Source organism: Adiantum capillus-veneris, chromosome 7, assembly GCF_014529385.1.
Source record: "Adiantum capillus-veneris isolate H3 chromosome 7, ASM1452938v2, whole genome shotgun sequence".
Taxonomy (NCBI): Eukaryota; Viridiplantae; Streptophyta; class Polypodiopsida; order Polypodiales; family Pteridaceae; genus Adiantum; species Adiantum capillus-veneris.
Window position 1 is genome coordinate 28340 of NC_140937.1, and position 6418 is coordinate 34757.

A 6418-nucleotide genomic window follows, 5' to 3' on the forward strand; every position below is an offset into this window, starting at 1 on the left:
CTCTCTTAATTCTTAATATTCTGTTGATTACTTAGATTAAGATTAGGGATATTAATCTAATTAATTATTAAGCCATATTAGGGATGAAATTAATCTTTTTGGTTTTAAATTAAGGATAATTAACTAATTAAACTTAGATTAGTATAAGATAATTATCATAGCTTTATAAGAGTGTCAAGAAGCTAGGAAATTTATCTGTTAATTTTCTAATTAGTTTTTGTAATTAATTAGGCAAAAATTAGATGTTTTTAATCAAAAACTAATGGGAAACCTATTTAATTAGCTCAAAAATTCTTAAGTTAATTATTATAGCTAGAAAATACTGTTGAAAACACGGGGTAAACTACTCATTAACAGATAATTAATCTAGATATTGAATTAAGCTAAAATTAACTATTTTTAGCCAAAAATTAAACGAGAAAATTAGTAAATCATGTTAGATAATTATCTGCCATTTATCAGAGTTAGTTTATAGACTAAAGAAACCGTAATAAATATCTTAAGGTTAGAAAAGTAATATAGCTATTTATCTGGGTCAAATTAGCTAAATTACTTAGATAATTATATAGTAATTATGAGAGCTAGAAATCAGTATTACTTTAGCTAAAATTGTATGTTTTTTAGCATAAATTGAGAGGGAAAATTAGCAAATCAGTTTACATAATTTCATAGTAATTACCAAAGATAAAAAAAAAACATTAGGAAGTTGGGATAATTATCTTAGGCACATATAATTAGTTTAGCTAATTATCTTAGCGAATGTTGTTTGATTTTGACTAAAAATTAATGGGGGAAATTAGTAAATCAGGTTAGATGATTACATGCTATTTATCAAAGCTAGATTATAATATAAAGAATCTATGATAATTATCTTAAGGTTAGAAAATTAGTATAGATATTTATCTAATTCAAATTATACTAATTTTAGCTAAAAATTAAAGGGGAAAATCAATAAATCATATTAAATAATTACATGCTATTTATCAGAGTTAGATTACATGATAAACAAGCTGTGATTATCTTAAGGCTAGAAAATTAGTATAGATATTTATCTAGGTCAAATTATACTAATTGTAGCTAAAAATTAAAGGGGGAAATTAATAAATCATGTTAGATAATTACATGATATTTATCAAAGTTAGATTACATGATAAAGAAGTCATAAGTTATATTAAGGTTAGTAAAATTGGTATAGATATTTATCTAAGTCAAATTATACTAGTTTAAGCTAAAAATTAAAGGGAGAAATTAGTAAATCATATTAGATGATTACATGCTATCTATGAGAGTTAGATTACATGAAAAAGAAGCCGTAATATTTATCTTAAGGTTAGAAAATTAGTATAGATATCTATCTAAGTCAAAGTATGCTAATTTTAGCTAAAAATAGAGATGGAAATTAGATAATTAAGTTAAAAAAGTAAAAGATAACTACCAGAGGTCACAAATCCACTTGTGATAATTATACCATAGTTAATTAATCAATTTATAAAATTATAATTGACCAAAAGTCCTATTTTTAGCAAAAGACTAATTAAAATAAATAGACTTTGCGGTCAAAAGTTTTTAAGAAAATTACAGTAAGTGTAAAATAGTGATATAAATTTGAGGAGATGAAATATTTTAAGAGAAAATAAATAGAATAACTATTAACCTCAAAATAACTAGATTCTAAGCTTAAAATTCGATGGGGAAATTAGGAAAAAGATATAGAAAATTATAAGAAAATTAGGAGAGCTTAGAAAACCCTTAGGGAAGCTTTGGAAAAAGTTATCATATCTATATAGGCAAATAGGGAATTACTAGGTCAAGAATTCACCAATTAAGACTACAATTTTAACCTTGGATGGGTTACGATTGAATACAAAGGTTAAGTCTAGCTTTCGATTAATTTACCTAATGATTAGACGTCCTTTTTTAAGAAGTTATGGCACCTACAAGGACCCAAGAAAATCCTACATCTGATGATGAGGACATAGCTCGCAAATGAACTAGACCGTCGCACGACGACGAAGCCGGGCCTACTAGTAGGCCTACAGAGGAGAGTCTTCAGGCGCCAACGCAGCAGCAAATGGTCGATCAATCCCAGGTGGGTCTCCCATTATTCAATTAAGTCTTTAAATAGTTTAAGTTCTTTTATAAGTTAACATTATATACGTAAGGAGTGAGTAAGAATCAAAAAATGAATAATTGGTCGAAAACGGAAGGTAACTTTCAAGAAACCAACGTGCATTGTTTGTAATTAGGATTTTTTGGGGAAACTCTGTTAAATGTTTTCTAGAATTACCAGTGTTTATCGCCATATTATCTTTAGCTTGCAGCCATGTCATCTAGGGGTGAAAAGGATATTTACAATATCCGGAAATTTGATGGGATGAATTTTGCTATCTGGAAAGAGCATATTCAAGATGTTAAGGCTAGCTGGATCCTATCATGGAGCACCCAGAGGGCGAGTATATAGATGTTGAGTGGGAGAAACTTGATGCTAAGGCCAAATCTACTCTCCGTTTGCATTTGGCCAAATCTGTGTACTTTACTATAGTTGGAGAAAGAACTGCTAGAGATGTATGGGATAAGTTGTGTTCCAATTATGAGAACAAAAGTGCCAGTAATAAGGTTTTCTTGATGAAGAAGCTGTTTGACCTTCGTATGAAGGAAGAGGGCACTATTTATACTCACATTAATGAGTTCAATATCATCTTCTCTCAGTTGACCACTCAGGGTTTGGTCTTGGATGAGGAAATTAAATGTATCTTCTTGCTATGCAGTTTACCCTCATCTTGGGATACGTTCTGTACTGCAATTAGCAACTCAACACCTGGTACCGGTCTAGTGTACAACGACGTCCTTGGGAGTCTGTTTACCGAGGAGATTAGCAGGAAATCTCTTGAAGGCAAGAAGGATGGTGATGCGTATGTTGCTAGTGATAGACAGAGGGGTCGCACTCAAAGTTGTGCCAAAAGCAAGGAACGTGGGGGCTCATGCAGTAAGTCTCGGGGTTCTATGCATAATGTCGAGTGCTATCACTGCCATAAAAAAGGGCATGCGAAGAAGGATTGCAGGAAATGGAAGCAAAGCAAGAAGGATAGACAATCCGGTGAAACTTCTAAGTCTGATGATTCAAACAAGGGCAAAGCAAAGTTAGAGGAGATCAATGTGCTAGAGTCTTCAAATGCTCCAATTGTAGAGACTCTTCCAGCGGTTGTTATGCCACTTACCTTTGACGTATTGGTCTTCACAGCAGATCTATTCGTCGAGGCTCTTGTTATAGAAGATGTGCAGTATACACAGAATTGGATAGTAGATTCTGGTGCAAGTTTCCATGTGACACCACATAGAGAGTGGTTCTCTACTTATTCTCACTCTTGTGGCAAAATGAGACTTGGTGATGCTTATGAACTAGACATTGAGGGTGTCGGAAACGTCAAATTGCATCTAAGGAATGGCACGTACTTTAGTTTATGTAATGTCAGACATGTGCCCAAGTTGACTAAAAGATTGATTTCTGTTGGTCAGCTTGATGATTTGGGCTACAACACCACATTTGGGAATGGTTCATGGATAGTACGCAAAGGTAATCTTGTTGTACTCATAGGTCAGAAGCATGGTACCTTTTATTCCATGCATGTGTCAGATGTTGGTCATGATTACATATGTATAGCCGAGCTGCCGTCTACTGAGTTGTGGCATTTCCGGCTAGGTCATATTAGCCAAAAAGGAATGAGAACTCTGACTCATTTTGGCTACTTACCTGTCTTGTATTATGTTGACTTTCTTGTTTGTGAGCATTGTATCTATGGCAAACAGACTAGATCCGTGAACTTACCATTGGGTCAAGGCGAGCTGAACCTCTAGATTTAATGCATAGTGATGTTTGTGGTCCTATATCAATCAAACCTCTAGGGGGGGGCAGCTATTTGTGACATTCATAGATGACTCTACTCGAAAGGTGTGGGCATATCCTTTGAAACATAAGGATCAATTTCTTTCTGTGTTCCAGAAATTTTTAGCACTCGTTGAGAATCAATATGGCAAGAAACTCATGAGGTTGCAAACTGACAATGGTGGAGAGTATGTCGCCAAGGAGTTTGACAATTTCTGTGCTAAAAGGGGGATTAAAAGGCATTTTACCTACACACCAGCTCAGAATGGAGTTGCTGAGCGCATGAATCGTACGATTCAGGAAAGAGTCACAGCCATGCTTTCTAGGGCAAATCTCACACAAGGCTTTTGGGCAGAATCCGTCTTGACCGCAGTGCACATTATAAATCGTTCGCCTAGTACACCATTATGAGATCGCAGAAGAGTTATGGTCTAAACGTAAGCCCCACTATGACCATCTACGTGTTTTTGGTTTTGAAGCTTATGCTCACGTCCCTAAACAACTTCGACAGAAGTTAGAGCCAAAGTCACACAAATGTATTTTCATTGTATGTGGTGCAGATGGAGAAATGGGATATCGTCTTTAGCACCTGGAATCTCGTCGAGTCATCTGTAGTTCAGATGTGATCTTTAATGAGTCGAAGATGCATAAACAACCTATGAAGGAAATAGAAATTTGGAGAGTCACTTTTGAGGATGTTGCCTCAGAGACAGTGAAATCAACTCAGCGGGCTAGTGATGTACCTTCCACTAGAAATGCTCCAGAGGGAGCGAATAGCAATTGGTCAAGGAGTGAGACAATCTACTAGAGTCTCTCATCCACCTGCGCGTTTTGAGCTAGGTCTTGATTACATCATGTTGACCGATTGCAGTGAGCCAAGTTGCTACCAAGAAGCCATGATGGCGGATGATGTGGTGAAGTAGGAGCAGACTATGCAATCTGAGTATAACTCGATTCTGGCTAATGACACTTGGGACTTGGTAGAACTGCCAAATGATGCAAAAGCTTTACCTTGCAAATGGGTTTACAAGAAGAAATTTACCTCAGGTGATCCAAATCCAAAGTACAAGGCTAGACTTGTAGCCAAAGGGTTCAAACAGCAAAAGGGAGTCGATTTTGATAAAATCTTCTCGCCTGCGGTCAAGATGACAACGCTTAGAATCGTACTTGGTCTTGTAGCGATTGAGGACATGGAACTTATCCAAATGGATGTGAAGACAACATTTTTTCACGGGGATCTTGATGAGGATGTACATGCAGCAACGTGAAGGGTTAGTTCAGGAGAATGCATCTCGTGAGGAGCTAGTATGTAAGCTCAAAAAGGCACTTTATGGCTTAAAGCAGGGTTCAAGGCAGTGGTATCATAATTTTGATGCATGTATGAGGTCTCAAGGATATAAAAGGAGCAAAGAGGATCACTGCTTGTACACAAGAAAGCTAGATGATGGCTTGATGATCATTCTAGTTTTGTATGTTGATGACATGCTTATAGTTGGGAAATCCATTGCGGAAATTGCCAACTTGAAGAAAACACTTAGCAATAATTTTGCAATGAAAGATTTGGGAGATGCTACACACTTTCTTGGCATGCGAATCAAAAGAGATCACAAACGTCGTATTCTTGAGTTATCTTAGGAAACATACATTGAGAAATTTTTGCAGCATTTCAATATGCGTGGGGGGAAAGCATTGAGTACCCCAATGCAGGCATTCTTGAAACTCAGCAAGGAAGATGCACCCAAATCTGATGCTGAGCGAGCTGAAATGGCTAAGATATCATATTCTTCGGCAGTGGGCAGTCTCATGTATGCTATGGTGGCCACAAGTCCAGACATTTCTTTTGCAGTGGGATTAGTGAGCCGATATATGGAAAATCCTGGCAGCAAGCATTGGGAAGAAGTGAAGCACATTCATAGGTACCTCAAAGGTACGGTCGGCAGGTGTTTACGCTTCAGGAACAGTGATGCCTCCATCGTGGGTTATGCGGATGCAGACTATGCGGGTTGTGTCGACAATAGGAGATCGACATTTGGCTATGTCTTCATATTTGCTGGAGTAGCAGTATCTTGGAGATCATGTCTTCAAGATTGTACGTCGTCTTCCACTACAGAAGCAGAGTACGCTGCATTGTCGGATGCAAGTAAAGAGGCTGTATGGTTATCTCACTTGGTCAGAAATCTTGGCATTGATGAAACTCCAGTGATATATTGTGATAGTCAAAGTGCTCTTGCATTGGCAAGGAATACCGCATTTCACTCCAAATCAAAACACATTGAAGTCAGGTATCATCTCGTGAGAGATTTTCTTGGCCAAAGAGCTCATTGATTTGGTCAAGGTACACATTGACAACAACCCAACAGATGCTTTGACGAAAGGCTTAGCTTTGGATCCGTTTACACATTGCAGCAAGTTGATGGGTATAGGTTGAAGCCACTAGATTGCTTCATGGTTGTACATACCAGGTCACTTGGGCTGCGTTGGCCTTCAAGTGGGAGTTTGTTGGGATTCAGGCCAACTGGCCGGACATCCCACTTA